The sequence below is a fragment of the Triturus cristatus genome, chromosome 10, assembly GCF_964204655.1.
Source record: "Triturus cristatus chromosome 10, aTriCri1.1, whole genome shotgun sequence".
Taxonomy (NCBI): Eukaryota; Metazoa; Chordata; class Amphibia; order Caudata; family Salamandridae; genus Triturus; species Triturus cristatus.
In genome coordinates this window covers 847,436,127-847,450,478 of record NC_140593.1, presented here as the reverse complement: position 1 = coordinate 847,450,478, position 14,352 = coordinate 847,436,127, and the positions used below count along the sequence as shown (strand labels likewise).

General features: G+C 47.3%; 18 non-coding genes across 18 annotated transcripts; all 18 read right to left on the bottom strand.

Moving 5' to 3' along the window:
• Positions 1 to 85: 85 nt before the first annotated feature.
• TRNAP-AGG (transfer RNA proline (anticodon AGG)) lies at positions 86 to 157 on the bottom strand. The gene has a single exon. It is a non-coding gene; the product is annotated as a tRNA-Pro (tRNA).
• Positions 158 to 598: 441 nt separating this feature from the next.
• On the bottom strand, positions 599 to 671 carry TRNAV-UAC (transfer RNA valine (anticodon UAC)). The gene has a single exon. It is a non-coding gene; the product is annotated as a tRNA-Val (tRNA).
• A 385-nt stretch (positions 672 to 1,056) lies between these two features.
• TRNAP-CGG (transfer RNA proline (anticodon CGG)) lies at positions 1,057 to 1,128 on the bottom strand. Its single transcript has one exon. It is a non-coding gene; the product is annotated as a tRNA-Pro (tRNA).
• A 937-nt stretch (positions 1,129 to 2,065) lies between these two features.
• On the bottom strand, positions 2,066 to 2,177 carry TRNAL-CAA (transfer RNA leucine (anticodon CAA)). The gene is made up of 2 exons: positions 2,140 to 2,177; positions 2,066 to 2,111 (listed from the first exon to the last, which is right to left on the bottom strand). It is a non-coding gene; the product is annotated as a tRNA-Leu (tRNA).
• A 734-nt stretch (positions 2,178 to 2,911) lies between these two features.
• Positions 2,912 to 2,983, bottom strand: TRNAP-AGG (transfer RNA proline (anticodon AGG)). The gene has a single exon. It is a non-coding gene; the product is annotated as a tRNA-Pro (tRNA).
• A 441-nt stretch (positions 2,984 to 3,424) lies between these two features.
• On the bottom strand, positions 3,425 to 3,497 carry TRNAV-UAC (transfer RNA valine (anticodon UAC)). The gene has a single exon. It is a non-coding gene; the product is annotated as a tRNA-Val (tRNA).
• A 385-nt stretch (positions 3,498 to 3,882) lies between these two features.
• TRNAP-CGG (transfer RNA proline (anticodon CGG)) lies at positions 3,883 to 3,954 on the bottom strand. The gene has a single exon. It is a non-coding gene; the product is annotated as a tRNA-Pro (tRNA).
• A 1,783-nt stretch (positions 3,955 to 5,737) lies between these two features.
• On the bottom strand, positions 5,738 to 5,809 carry TRNAP-AGG (transfer RNA proline (anticodon AGG)). The gene has a single exon. It is a non-coding gene; the product is annotated as a tRNA-Pro (tRNA).
• Positions 5,810 to 6,250: 441 nt separating this feature from the next.
• Positions 6,251 to 6,323, bottom strand: TRNAV-UAC (transfer RNA valine (anticodon UAC)). Its single transcript has one exon. It is a non-coding gene; the product is annotated as a tRNA-Val (tRNA).
• A 385-nt stretch (positions 6,324 to 6,708) lies between these two features.
• TRNAP-CGG (transfer RNA proline (anticodon CGG)) lies at positions 6,709 to 6,780 on the bottom strand. Its single transcript has one exon. It is a non-coding gene; the product is annotated as a tRNA-Pro (tRNA).
• A 937-nt stretch (positions 6,781 to 7,717) lies between these two features.
• On the bottom strand, positions 7,718 to 7,829 carry TRNAL-CAA (transfer RNA leucine (anticodon CAA)). The gene is made up of 2 exons: positions 7,792 to 7,829; positions 7,718 to 7,763 (listed from the first exon to the last, which is right to left on the bottom strand). It is a non-coding gene; the product is annotated as a tRNA-Leu (tRNA).
• A 734-nt stretch (positions 7,830 to 8,563) lies between these two features.
• TRNAP-AGG (transfer RNA proline (anticodon AGG)) lies at positions 8,564 to 8,635 on the bottom strand. Its single transcript has one exon. It is a non-coding gene; the product is annotated as a tRNA-Pro (tRNA).
• A 441-nt stretch (positions 8,636 to 9,076) lies between these two features.
• Positions 9,077 to 9,149, bottom strand: TRNAV-UAC (transfer RNA valine (anticodon UAC)). The gene has a single exon. It is a non-coding gene; the product is annotated as a tRNA-Val (tRNA).
• A 385-nt stretch (positions 9,150 to 9,534) lies between these two features.
• TRNAP-CGG (transfer RNA proline (anticodon CGG)) lies at positions 9,535 to 9,606 on the bottom strand. Its single transcript has one exon. It is a non-coding gene; the product is annotated as a tRNA-Pro (tRNA).
• A 937-nt stretch (positions 9,607 to 10,543) lies between these two features.
• On the bottom strand, positions 10,544 to 10,655 carry TRNAL-CAA (transfer RNA leucine (anticodon CAA)). Its single transcript has 2 exons — positions 10,618 to 10,655; positions 10,544 to 10,589 (listed from the first exon to the last, which is right to left on the bottom strand). It is a non-coding gene; the product is annotated as a tRNA-Leu (tRNA).
• A 1,246-nt stretch (positions 10,656 to 11,901) lies between these two features.
• On the bottom strand, positions 11,902 to 11,974 carry TRNAV-UAC (transfer RNA valine (anticodon UAC)). Its single transcript has one exon. It is a non-coding gene; the product is annotated as a tRNA-Val (tRNA).
• Positions 11,975 to 12,359: 385 nt separating this feature from the next.
• On the bottom strand, positions 12,360 to 12,431 carry TRNAP-CGG (transfer RNA proline (anticodon CGG)). The gene has a single exon. It is a non-coding gene; the product is annotated as a tRNA-Pro (tRNA).
• A 1,783-nt stretch (positions 12,432 to 14,214) lies between these two features.
• On the bottom strand, positions 14,215 to 14,286 carry TRNAP-AGG (transfer RNA proline (anticodon AGG)). Its single transcript has one exon. It is a non-coding gene; the product is annotated as a tRNA-Pro (tRNA).
• Between the last annotated feature and the right edge of the window lie 66 nt (positions 14,287 to 14,352).

The window sequence follows — 14,352 nt, the reverse complement described above, 5'->3', positions numbered from 1 at the left end:
TTTGTGCAACAATGCGGCGAGTGTAATGAGAAATAGTCAGGCATTGTGAGTTTTGAGTAGGATTCGTATGTTTACCTCTGAAAAAGGGCTCGTCCGGGATTTGAACCCGGGACCTCTCGCACCCTAAGCGAGAATCATACCCCTAGACCAACGAGCCGAGGCACACAAGAGTCGCCTTTCGCACCGGCTCCGGGGGTTATTGGCAGCGAGTTAGTGAATGCTTCACCCAAAGCAAGCAACTGCACATGCTGCTCTCTTCTGCAATATGGTTGCTGTCTTTTCCATGGCCGTCATCGAACAAGAAATGAAAATGCCTCTATCCTTCAGACATTTTGTTTGTTCTAGGTGTATGCTCTCGGTGAGGTCAATAAAACCATTTCTGCTCTCATGCCTTGCTTTCATGAAGTAGGCCCAACCTTCAGTACACAAGGACGTGCAAACGAATAGCGCAAACTATCGTCACTTCTCTTTTTGAGCTGTCACTGATGCCCCTGGAGCACAGTACATCACGCTGGTGAGGGATAGACAGCTTCCATTATCTCAGCTTTCCTATAAGTTGAGAGAGTAAATGCAAACTGTGTGAAAAACAGAAAGCTGCTGTTTCTGCCCGGTCTCGAACCAGGGACCTTTCGCGTGTAAAGCGAACGTGATAACCACTACACTACAGAAACAGACACGCTTGCACGAATCTTCTTGGCATGTAGTGGGCTGGAATGCACAGACCAAGGGCCAATGTCCATGAAGCTCAAAGTTGGACCCTCCTTACCCGATCTCTTTCTTTGGAAGAAAGGAACGAGGACCACTTTTATTCCAAAAGGCGATTTTAAAACCATACCTGAAATCACACTAGAAAAACACTTTGCATTTAATTTTCCTACACTGATGGTCCACCCCAGAAAAGCAGTTGCAAAGAAGTCCGGCACTGAAATTCTATACGCCAAAAGTGGGAAATAGCGTAGAGGGAAAGGAACTTTCTCACCATACACGGCGTCTTATAGCATTGAAAAGAAGAAATGGCCCTATATAATAAGCAGCCTAAAAATAATTCCACAGCATGGGCTCGTCCGGGATTTGAACCCGGGACCTCTCGCACCCGAAGCAAGAATCATACCCCTAGACCAACGAGCCTGATTCCCCAGTCGGCATTTTAAGCAATTTCTGATGCGTCTTTCAGAAACAAAGCAGGGCTATTTGGCTGCTCTCTCTCTATGTGAACCACACAAAGTCATGTTTTCTCTCAAGGTGTTGTTTTTTTCACTCTTGCAAGGAAGGGATCAGTCGATATCCTAGCTGCCAGAGAGCAGAAAAAAGGCGCTGATGAGAACTGCAGGCACTTTCTGGCACTTGTACTCCTCTGCAAGTCCTGGACACTTACCCCATAGACTTCCACCCCAGATGCAAGGGAGGGCCTGCCAATTCTTGCTCCTAAGACAGAGGCATTTGATTCTTGGATTCAAACACGCTCACTCAGCGCTCGATCAGGCTCGATCAGGCGAGATTTATATGAGTGGCTCGCAGGACTGAAACACTCACCTGGGAGCCCCAGGGTGGCTGAATTCCCAGTATGGCCATTGTTGGGCAAATCACCTCCTTTCCTCCTGCCTCGATCTAGAATTGGCTGCAAATCACAAGATAGAGTTCAATGTCCGTGTGTACTGCCTACTCCCAGCTACCTCTCTGTCTTCCTTATGTAAATTAAAATTCGCAAGGGGGGACCAATGACAATCTGCTCCTCCCACATAACCAGGAAGCCCTGTTGAACATGTCTGCCTGTGTTGTTGCAGGGACAGTGCCTTCTCCGCCCAAAAGGTGGCAGGAGAGCCTCACAACAAAGATGGGATCAACTGCTTAATGAGAAACCAGCACGGCAGTTTGTGTGATGGAGTGCAAATTTAACGGAAGGTGTGCCTGAGGTGTCCCTTCCAGGAATACATGGAATTGTGATTGAGGGACCAGCCTGATCGTTGGTGGATTTCTCGTCATATGTTACAGGTCCGTGCAAAGATTGTGGTGTGTGGGGAATGCACTGCAAAAAACAGGACGATTTAAGGGTGTAAAAGAAACCTGTCAGAAGTGGGATTTGAACCCACGCCTCCATGAGGAGACCAGAAGTCTCAGTTGCACTGAAGATCAAGCTCTCTTGAGTCTGGCGCCTTAGACCACTCGGCCATCCTGACAGCCCTGGGTGTGCACAGATCTGACTCTTCTGACTGCACCTGCCAATGTTTGCACTTACAACGTTCACAGCAATGTCACAAGTGTAAAGACCCCACAATACAACATGGCATGACAAAAAAAAAGCTAGGCACAAGAGCGACCACTGATGGATGCGGATTAATTTGTTTCGTCTTGCAAAAGTAAAGGAAGTTTCCCACGGCTCGCTGGGTTCAAGGACCGCCTCTTCTTAAGCTTGCATTGAGATAATAAGGTTTTAGAGGGTGCACATAAAAGCAGCTCATGCACAGTCTCGAACCGGGGACCTTTCGCGTGTTAGGCGAACGTGATGACCACTACACTACAGAAACTCACTTGCTGTGTTTTACTGTTAGAGCAAGGTTCCTCTCAAGGATTCTCTCTACTTCTATTCTGCTGTATCAGCAGCCACTCAGAAAGCGAGGAGCAAGTGTGAAAACTGCAGAGATATCAGCCAACATGCTTGCAATTAGACGTATTAAAAATTGACTTATGCAGGCATCGACAGACAAATATCTGATGCCTAAATGCCAGCAAGTACACCTTGGGAAAGCATCACCTGGGACACACACAGACTAAGCATGAAGGCAGAAAAAGCATGGTGATCCATGTTTCTTCTGAGGTTCAAAATATTTTGTGCAACAATGCGGCGAGTGTAATGAGAAATAGTCAGGCATTGTGAGTTTTGAGTAGGATTCGTATGTTTACCTCTGAAAAAGGGCTCGTCCGGGATTTGAACCCGGGACCTCTCGCACCCTAAGCGAGAATCATACCCCTAGACCAACGAGCCGAGGCACACAAGAGTCGCCTTTCGCACCGGCTCCGGGGGTTATTGGCAGCGAGTTAGTGAATGCTTCACCCAAAGCAAGCAACTGCACATGCTGCTCTCTTCTGCAATATGGTTGCTGTCTTTTCCATGGCCGTCATCGAACAAGAAATGAAAATGCCTCTATCCTTCAGACATTTTGTTTGTTCTAGGTGTATGCTCTCGGTGAGGTCAATAAAACCATTTCTGCTCTCATGCCTTGCTTTCATGAAGTAGGCCCAACCTTCAGTACACAAGGACGTGCAAACGAATAGCGCAAACTATCGTCACTTCTCTTTTTGAGCTGTCACTGATGCCCCTGGAGCACAGTACATCACGCTGGTGAGGGATAGACAGCTTCCATTATCTCAGCTTTCCTATAAGTTGAGAGAGTAAATGCAAACTGTGTGAAAAACAGAAAGCTGCTGTTTCTGCCCGGTCTCGAACCAGGGACCTTTCGCGTGTAAAGCGAACGTGATAACCACTACACTACAGAAACAGACACGCTTGCACGAATCTTCTTGGCATGTAGTGGGCTGAAATGCACAGACCAAGGGCCAATGTCCATGAAGCTCAAAGTTGGACCCTCCTTACCCGATCTCTTTCTTTGGAAGAAAGGAACGAGGACCACTTTTATTCCAAAAGGCGATTTTAAAACCATACCTGAAATCACACTAGAAAAACACTTTGCATTTAATTTTCCTACACTGATGGTCCACCCCAGAAAAGCAGTTGCAAAGAAGTCCGGCACTGAAATTCTATACGCCAAAAGTGGGAAATAGCGTAGAGGGAAAGGAACTTTTTCACCATACACGGCGTCTTATAGCATTGAAAAGAAGAAATGGCCCTATATAATAAGCAGCCTAAAAATAATTCCACAGCATGGGCTCGTCCGGGATTTGAACCCGGGACCTCTCGCACCCGAAGCAAGAATCATACCCCTAGACCAACGAGCCTGATTCCCCAGTCGGCATTTTAAGCAATTTCTGATGCGTCTTTCAGAAACAAAGCAGGGCTATTTGGCTGCTCTCTCTCTATGTGAACCACACAAAGTCATGTTTTCTCTCAAGGTGTTGTTTTTTTCACTCTTGCAAGGAAGGGATCAGTCGATATCCTAGCTGCCAGAGAGCAGAAAAAAGGCGCTGATGAGAACTGCAGGCACTTTCTGGCACTTGTACTCCTCTGCAAGTCCTGGACACTTACCCCATAGACTTCCACCCCAGATGCAAGGGAGGGCCTGCCAATTCTTGCTCCTAAGACAGAGGCATTTGATTCTTGGATTCAAACACGCTCACTCAGCGCTCGATCAGGCTCGATCAGGCGAGATTTATATGAGTGGCTCGCAGGACTGAAACACTCACCTGGGAGCCCCAGGGTGGCTGAATTCCCAGTATGGCCATTGTTGGGCAAATCACCTCCTTTCCTCCTGCCTCAATCTAGAATTGGCTGCAAATCACAAGATAGAGTTCAATGTCCGTGTGTACTGCCTACTCCCAGCTACCTCTCTGTCTTCCTTATGTAAATTAAAATTCGCAAGGGGGGACCAATGACAATCTGCTCCTCCCACATAACCAGGAAGCCCTGTTGAACATGTCTGCCTGTGTTGTTGCAGGGACAGTGCCTTCTCCGCCCAAAAGGTGGCAGGAGAGCCTCACAACAAAGATGGGATCAACTGCTTAATGAGAAACCAGCACGGCAGTTTGTGTGATGGAGTGCAAATTTAACGGAAGGTGTGCCTGAGGTGTCCCTTCCAGGAATACATGGAATTGTGATTGAGGGACCAGCCTGATCGTTGGTGGATTTCTCGTCATATGTTACAGGTCCGTGCAAAGATTGTGGTGTGTGGGGAATGCACTGCAAAAAACAGGACGATTTAAGGGTGTAAAAGAAACCTGTCAGAAGTGGGATTTGAACCCACGCCTCCACGAGGAGACCAGAAGTCTCAGTTGCACTGAAGATCAAGCTCTCTTGAGTCTGGCGCCTTAGACCACTCGGCCATCCTGACAGCCCTGGGTGTGCACAGATCTGACTCTTCTGACTGCACCTGCCAATGTTTGCACTTACAACGTTCACAGCAATGTCACAAGTGTAAAGACCCCACAATACAACATGGCATGACAAAAAAAAAGCTAGGCACAAGAGCGACCACTGATGGATGCGGATTAATTTGTTTCGTCTTGCAAAAGTAAAGGAAGTTTCCCACGGCTCGCTGGGTTCAAGGACCGCCTCTTCTTAAGCTTGCATTGAGATAATAAGGTTTTAGAGGGTGCACATAAAAGCAGCTCATGCACAGTCTCGAACCGGGGACCTTTCGCGTGTTAGGCGAACGTGATGACCACTACACTACAGAAACTCACTTGCTGTGTTTTACTGTTAGAGCAAGGTTCCTCTCAAAGATTCTCTCTACTTCTATTCTGCTGTATCAGCAGCCACTCAGAAAGCGAGGAGCAAGTGTGAAAACTGCAGAGATATCAGCCAACATGCTTGCAATTAGACGTATTAAAAATTGACTTATGCAGGCATCGACAGACAAATATCTGATGCCTAAATGCCAGCAAGTACACCTTGGGAAAGCATCACCTGGGACACACACAGACTAAGCATGAAGGCAGAAAAAGCATGGTGATCCATGTTTCTTCTGAGGTTCAAAATATTTTGTGCAACAATGCGGCGAGTGTAATGAGAAATAGTCAGGCATTGTGAGTTTTGAGTAGGATTCGTATGTTTACCTCTGAAAAAGGGCTCGTCCGGGATTTGAACCCGGGACCTCTCGCACCCTAAGCGAGAATCATACCCCTAGACCAACGAGCCGAGGCACACAAGAGTCGCCTTTCGCACCGGCTCCGGGGGTTATTGGCAGCGAGTTAGTGAATGCTTCACCCAAAGCAAGCAACTGCACATGCTGCTCTCTTCTGCAATATGGTTGCTGTCTTTTCCATGGCCGTCATCGAACAAGAAATGAAAATGCCTCTATCCTTCAGACATTTTGTTTGTTCTAGGTGTATGCTCTCGGTGAGGTCAATAAAACCATTTCTGCTCTCATGCCTTGCTTTCATGAAGTAGGCCCAACCTTCAGTACACAAGGACGTGCAAACGAATAGCGCAAACTATCGTCACTTCTCTTTTTGAGCTGTCACTGATGCCCCTGGAGCACAGTACATCACGCTGGTGAGGGATAGACAGCTTCCATTATCTCAGCTTTCCTATAAGTTGAGAGAGTAAATGCAAACTGTGTGAAAAACAGAAAGCTGCTGTTTCTGCCCGGTCTCGAACCAGGGACCTTTCGCGTGTAAAGCGAACGTGATAACCACTACACTACAGAAACAGACACGCTTGCACGAATCTTCTTGGCATGTAGTGGGCTGGAATGCACAGACCAAGGGCCAATGTCCATGAAGCTCAAAGTTGGACCCTCCTTACCCGATCTCTTTCTTTGGAAGAAAGGAACGAGGACCACTTTTATTCCAAAAGGCGATTTTAAAACCATACCTGAAATCACACTAGAAAAACACTTTGCGTTTAATTTTCCTACACTGATGGTCCACCCCAGAAAAGCAGTTGCAAAGAAGTCCGGCACTGAAATTCTATACGCCAAAAGTGGGAAATAGCGTAGAGGGAAAGGAACTTTCTCACCATACACGGCGTCTTATAGCATTGAAAAGAAGAAATGGCCCTATATAATAAGCAGCCTAGAAATAATTCCACAGCATGGGCTCGTCCGGGATTTGAACCCGGGACCTCTCGCACCCGAAGCAAGAATCATACCCCTAGACCAACGAGCCTGATTCCCCAGTCGGCATTTTAAGCAATTTCTGATGCGTCTTTCAGAAACAAAGCAGGGCTATTTGGCTGCTCTCTCTCTATGTGAACCACACAAAGTCATGTTTTCTCTCAAGGTGTTGTTTTTTTCACTCTGGCAAGGAAGGGATCAGTCGATATCCTAGCTGCCAGAGAGCAGAAAAAAGGCGCTGATGAGAACTGCAGGCACTTTCTGGCACTTGTACTCCTCTGCAAGTCCTGGACACTTACCCCATAGACTTCCACCCCAGATGCAAGGGAGGGCCTGCCAATTCTTGCTCCTAAGACAGAGGCATTTGATTCTTGGATTCAAACACGCTCACTCAGCGCTCGATCAGGCTCGATCAGGCGAGATTTATATGAGTGGCTCGCAGGACTGAAACACTCACCTGGGAGCCCCAGGGTGGCTGAATTCCCAGTATGGCCATTGTTGGGCAAATCACCTCCTTTCCTCCTGCCTCGATCTAGAATTGGCTGCAAATCACAAGATAGAGTTCAATGTCCGTGTGTACTGCCTACTCCCAGCTACCTCTCTGTCTTCCTTATGTAAATTAAAATTCGCAAGGGGGGACCAATGACAATCTGCTCCTCCCACATAACCAGGAAGCCCTGTTGAACATGTCTGCCTGTGTTGTTGCAGGGACAGTGCCTTCTCCGCCCAAAAGGTGGCAGGAGAGCCTCACAACAAAGATGGGATCAACTGCTTAATGAGAAACCAGCACGGCAGTTTGTGTGATGGAGTGCAAATTTAACGGAAGGTGTGCCTGAGGTGTCCCTTCCAGGAATACATGGAATTGTGATTGAGGGACCAGCCTGATCGTTGGTGGATTTCTCGTCATATGTTACAGGTCCGTGCAAAGATTGTGGTGTGTGGGGAATGCACTGCAAAAAACAGGACGATTTAAGGGTGTAAAAGAAACCTGTCAGAAGTGGGATTTGAACCCACGCCTCCATGAGGAGACCAGAAGTCTCAGTTGCACTGAAGATCAAGCTCTCTTGAGTCTGGCGCCTTAGACCACTCGGCCATCCTGACAGCCCTGGGTGTGCACAGATCTGACTCTTCTGACTGCACCTGCCAATGTTTGCACTTACAACGTTCACAGCAATGTCACAAGTGTAAAGACCCCACAATACAACATGGCATGACAAAAAAAAAGCTAGGCACAAGAGCGACCACTGATGGATGCGGATTAATTTGTTTCGTCTTGCAAAAGTAAAGGAAGTTTCCCACGGCTCGCTGGGTTCAAGGACCGCCTCTTCTTAAGCTTGCATTGAGATAATAAGGTTTTAGAGGGTGCACATAAAAGCAGCTCATGCACAGTCTCGAACCGGGGACCTTTCGCGTGTTAGGCGAACGTGATGACCACTACACTACAGAAACTCACTTGCTGTGTTTTACTGTTAGAGCAAGGTTCCTCTCAAGGATTCTCTCTACTTCTATTCTGCTGTATCAGCAGCCACTCAGAAAGCGAGGAGCAAGTGTGAAAACTGCAGAGATATCAGCCAACATGCTTGCAATTAGACGTATTAAAAATTGACTTATGCAGGCATCGACAGACAAATATCTGATGCCTAAATGCCAGCAAGTACACCTTGGGAAAGCATCACCTGGGACACACACAGACTAAGCATGAAGGCAGAAAAAGCATGGTGATCCATGTTTCTTCTGAGGTTCAAAATATTTTGTGCAACAATGCGGCGAGTGTAATGAGAAATAGTCAGGCATTGTGAGTTTTGAGTAGGATTCGTATGTTTACCTCTGAAAAAGGGCTCGTCCGGGATTTGAACCCGGGACCTCTCGCACCCTAAGCGAGAATCATACCCCTAGACCAACGAGCCGAGGCACACAAGAGTCGCCTTTCGCACCGGCTCCGGGGGTTATTGGCAGCGAGTTAGTGAATGCTTCACCCAAAGCAAGCAACTGCACATGCTGCTCTCTTCTGCAATATGGTTGCTGTCTTTTCCATGGCCGTCATCGAACAAGAAATGAAAATGCCTCTATCCTTCAGACATTTTGTTTGTTCTAGGTGTATGCTCTCGGTGAGGTCAATAAAACCATTTCTGCTCTCATGCCTTGCTTTCATGAAGTAGGCCCAACCTTCAGTACACAAGGACGTGCAAACGAATAGCGCAAACTATCGTCACTTCTCTTTTTGAGCTGTCACTGATGCCCCTGGAGCACAGTACATCACGCTGGTGAGGGATAGACAGCTTCCATTATCTCAGCTTTCCTATAAGTTGAGAGAGTAAATGCAAACTGTGTGAAAAACAGAAAGCTGCTGTTTCTGCCCGGTCTCGAACCAGGGACCTTTCGCGTGTAAAGCGAACGTGATAACCACTACACTACAGAAACAGACACGCTTGCACGAATCTTCTTGGCATGTAGTGGGCTGAAATGCACAGACCAAGGGCCAATGTCCATGAAGCTCAAAGTTGGACCCTCCTTACCCGATCTCTTTCTTTGGAAGAAAGGAACGAGGACCACTTTTATTCCAAAAGGCGATTTTAAAACCATACCTGAAATCACACTAGAAAAACACTTTGCATTTAATTTTCCTACACTGATGGTCCACCCCAGAAAAGCAGTTGCAAAGAAGTCCGGCACTGAAATTCTATACGCCAAAAGTGGGAAATAGCGTAGAGGGAAAGGAACTTTTTCACCATACACGGCGTCTTATAGCATTGAAAAGAAGAAATGGCCCTATATAATAAGCAGCCTAAAAATAATTCCACAGCATGGGCTCGTCCGGGATTTGAACCCGGGACCTCTCGCACCCGAAGCAAGAATCATACCCCTAGACCAACGAGCCTGATTCCCCAGTCGGCATTTTAAGCAATTTCTGATGCGTCTTTCAGAAACAAAGCAGGGCTATTTGGCTGCTCTCTCTCTATGTGAACCACACAAAGTCATGTTTTCTCTCAAGGTGTTGTTTTTTTCACTCTTGCAAGGAAGGGATCAGTCGATATCCTAGCTGCCAGAGAGCAGAAAAAAGGCGCTGATGAGAACTGCAGGCACTTTCTGGCACTTGTACTCCTCTGCAAGTCCTGGACACTTACCCCATAGACTTCCACCCCAGATGCAAGGGAGGGCCTGCCAATTCTTGCTCCTAAGACAGAGGCATTTGATTCTTGGATTCAAACACGCTCACTCAGCGCTCGATCAGGCTCGATCAGGCGAGATTTATATGAGTGGCTCGCAGGACTGAAACACTCACCTGGGAGCCCCAGGGTGGCTGAATTCCCAGTATGGCCATTGTTGGGCAAATCACCTCCTTTCCTCCTGCCTCAATCTAGAATTGGCTGCAAATCACAAGATAGAGTTCAATGTCCGCGTGTACTGCCTACTCCCAGCTACCTCTCTGTCTTCCTTATGTAAATTAAAATTCGCAAGGGGGGACCAATGACAATCTGCTCCTCCCACATAACCAGGAAGCCCTGTTGAACATGTCTGCCTGTGTTGTTGCAGGGACAGTGCCTTCTCCGCCCAAAAGGTGGCAGGAGAGCCTCACAACAAAGATGGGATCAACTGCTTAATGAGAAACCAGCACAGCAGTTTGTGTGATGGACTGCAAATTTAACGGAAGGTGTGCCTGAGGTGTCCCTTCCAGGAATACATGGAATTGTGATTGAGGGACCAGCCTGATCGTTGGTGGATTTCTCGTCATATGTTACAGGTCCGTGCAAAGATTGTGGTGTGTGGGGAATGCACTGCAAAAAACAGGACGATTTAAGGGTGTAAAAGAAACCTGTCAGAAGTGGGATTTGAACCCACGCCTCCATGAGGAGACCAGAAGTCTCAGTTGCACTGAAGATCAAGCTCTCTTGAGTCTGGCGCCTTAGACCACTCGGCCATCCTGACAGCCCTGGGTGTGCACAGATCTGACTCTTCTGACTGCACCTGCCAATGTTTGCACTTACAACGTTCACAGCAATGTCACAAGTGTAAAGACCCCACAATACAACATGGCATGACAAAAAAAAAGCTAGGCACAAGAGCGACCACTGATGGATGCGGATTAATTTGTTTCGTCTTGCAAAAGTAAAGGAAGTTTCCCACGGCTCGCTGGGTTCAAGGACCGCCTCTTCTTAAGCTTGCATTGAGATAATAAGGTTTTAGAGGGTCACATAAAAGCAGCTCATGCACAGTCTCGAACCGGGGACCTTTCGCGTGTTAGGCGAACGTGATGACCACTACACTACAGAAACTCACTTGCTGTGTTTTACTGTTAGAGCAAGGTTCCTCTCAAGGATTCTCTCTACTTCTATTCTGCTGTATCAGCAGCCACTCAGAAAGCGAGGAGCAAGTGTGAAAACTGCAGAGATATCAGCCAACATGCTTGCAATTAGACGTATTAAAAATTGACTTATGCAGGCATCGACAGACAAATATCTGATGCCTAAATGCCAGCAAGTACACCTTGGGAAAGCATCACCTGGGACACACACAGACTAAGCATGAAGGCAGAAAAAGCATGGTGATCCATGTTTCTTCTGAGGTTCAAAATATTTTGTGCAACAATGCGGCGAGTGTAATGAGAAATAGTCAGGCATTGTGAGTTTTGAGTAGGATTCGTATGTTTACCTCTGAAAAAGGGCTCGTCCGGGATTTGAACCCGGGACCTCTCGCACCCTAAGCGAGAATCATACACCTAGACCAACGAGCCGAGGAACACAAGAGTCGCCTTTTGCACCGGCTCCGGGGGTTATTGGCAGCGAGTTAGTGAATGCTTCACCCAAAGCAAGCAACTGCACATGCTGCTCTCTTCTGCAATATGGTTGCTGTCTTTTCCATGGCCGTCATCGAACAAGAAATGAAAATGCCTCTATCCTTCAGACATTTTGTTTGTTCTAGGTGTATGCTCTCGGTGAGGTCAATAAAACCATTTCTGCTCTCATGCCTTGCTTTCATGAAGTAGGCCCAACCTTCAGTACACAAGGACGTGCAAACGAATAGCGCAAACTATCGTCACTTCTCTTTTTGAGCTGTCACTGATGCCCCTGGAGCACAGTACATCACGCTGGTGAGGGATAGACAGCTTCCATTATCTCAGCTTTCCTATAAGTTGAGAGAGTAAATGCAAACTGTGTGAAAAACAGAAAGCTGCTGTTTCTGCCCGGTCTCGAACCAGGGACCTTTCGCGTGTAAAGCGAACGTGATAACCACTACACTACAGAAACAGACACGCTTGCACGAATCTTCTTGGCATGTAGTGGGCTGGAATGCACAGACCAAGGGCCAATGTCCATGAAGCTCAAAGTTGGACCCTCCTTACCCGATCTCTTTCTTTGGAAGAAAGGAACGAGGACCACTTTTATTCCAAAAGGCGATTTTAAAACCATACCTGAAATCACACTAGAAAAACACTTTGCATTTAATTTTCCTACACTGATGGTCCACCCCAGAAAAGCAGTTGCAAAGAAGTCCGGCACTGAAATTCTATACGCCAAAAGTGGGAAATAGCGTAGAGGGAAAGGAACTTTCTCACCATACACGGCGTCTTATAGCATTGAAAAGAAGAAATGGCCCTATATAATAAGCAGCCTAAAAATAATTCCACAGCATGGGCTCGTCCGGGATTTGAACCCGGGACCTCTCGCACCCGAAGCGAGAATCATACCCCTAGACCAACGAGCCTGATTCCCCAGTCGGCATTTTAAGCAATTTCTGATGCGTCTTTCAGAAACAAAGCAGGGCTATTTGGCTGCTCTCTCTCTATGTGAACCACACAAAGTCATGTTTTCTCTCAAGGTGTTGTTTTTTTCACTCTTGCAAGGAAGGGATCAGTCGATATCCTAGCTGCCAGAGAGCAGAAAAAAGGCGCTGATGAGAACTGCAGGCACTTTCTGGCACTTGTACTCCTCTGCAAGTCCTGGACACTTACCCCATAGACTTCCACCCCAGATGCAAGGGAGGGCCTGCCAATTCTTGCTCCTAAGACAGAGGCATTTGATTCTTGGATTCAAACACGCTCACTCAGCGCTCGATCAGGCTCGATCAGGCGAGATTTATATGAGTGGCTCGCAGGACTGAAACACTCACCTGGGAGCCCCAGGGTGGCTGAATTCCCAGTATGGCCATTGTTGGGCAAATCACCTCCTTTCCTCCTGCCTCAATCTAGAATTGGCTGCAAATCACAAGATAGAGTTCAATGTCCGTGTGTACTGCCTACTCCCAGCTACCTCTCTGTCTTCCTTATGTAAATTAAAATTCGCAAGGGGGGACCAATGACAATCTGCTCCTCCCACATAACCAGGAAGCCCTGTTGAACATGTCTGCCTGTGTTGTTGCAGGGACAGTGCCTTCTCCGCCCAAAAGGTGGCAGGAGAGCCTCACAACAAAGATGGGATCAACTGCTTAATGAGAAACCAGCACGGCAGTTTGTGTGATGGAGTGCAAATTTAACGGAAGGTGTGCCTGAGGTGTCCCTTCCAGGAATACATGGAATTGTGATTGAGGGACCAGCCTGATCGTTGGTGGATTTCTCGTCATATGTTACAGGTCCGTGCAAAGATTGTGGTGTGTGGGGAATGCACTGCAAAAAACAGGACGATTTAAGGGTGTAAAAGAAACCTGTCAGAAGTGGGATTTGAACCCACGCCTCCACGAGGAGACCAGAAGTCTCAGTTGCACTGAAGATCAAGCTCTCTTGAGTCTGGCGCCTTAGACCACTCGGCCATCCTGACAGCCCTGGGTGTGCACAGATCTGACTCTTCTGACTGCACCTGCCAATGTTTGCACTTACAACGTTCACAGCAATGTCACAAGTGTAAAGACCCCACAATACAACATGGCATGACAAAAAAAAAGCTAGGCACAAGAGCGACCACTGATGGATGCGGATTAATTTGTTTCGTCTTGCAAAAGTAAAGGAAGTTTCCCACGGCTCGCTGGGTTCAAGGACCGCCTCTTCTTAAGCTTGCATTGAGATAATAAGGTTTTAGAGGGTGCACATAAAAGCAGCTCATGCACAGTCTCGAACCGGGGACCTTTCGCGTGTTAGGCGAACGTGATGACCACTACACTACAGAAACTCACTTGCTGTGTTTTACTGTTAGAGCAAGGTTCCTCTCAAGGATTCTCTCTACTTCTATTCTGCTGTATCAGCAGCCACTCAGAAAGCGAGGAGCAAGTGTGAAAACTGCAGAGATATCAGCCAACATGCTTGCAATTAGACGTATTAAAAATTGACTTATGCAGGCATCGACAGACAAATATCTGATGCCTAAATGCCAGCAAGTACACCTTGGGAAAGCATCACCTGGGACACACACAGACTAAGCATGAAGGCAGAAAAAGCATGGTGATCCATGTTTCTTCTGAGGTTCAAAATATTTTGTGCAACAATGCGGCGAGTGTAATGAGAAATAGTCAGGCATTGTGAGTTTTGAGTAGGATTCGTATGTTTACCTCTGAAAAAGGGCTCGTCCGGGATTTGAACCCGGGACCTCTCGCACCCTAAGCGAGAATCATACCCCTAGACCAACGAGCCGAGGCACACAAGAGTCGCCTTTCGCACCGGCTCCGGGGGTTATTGGCAGCGAGTTAGTGAATGCTT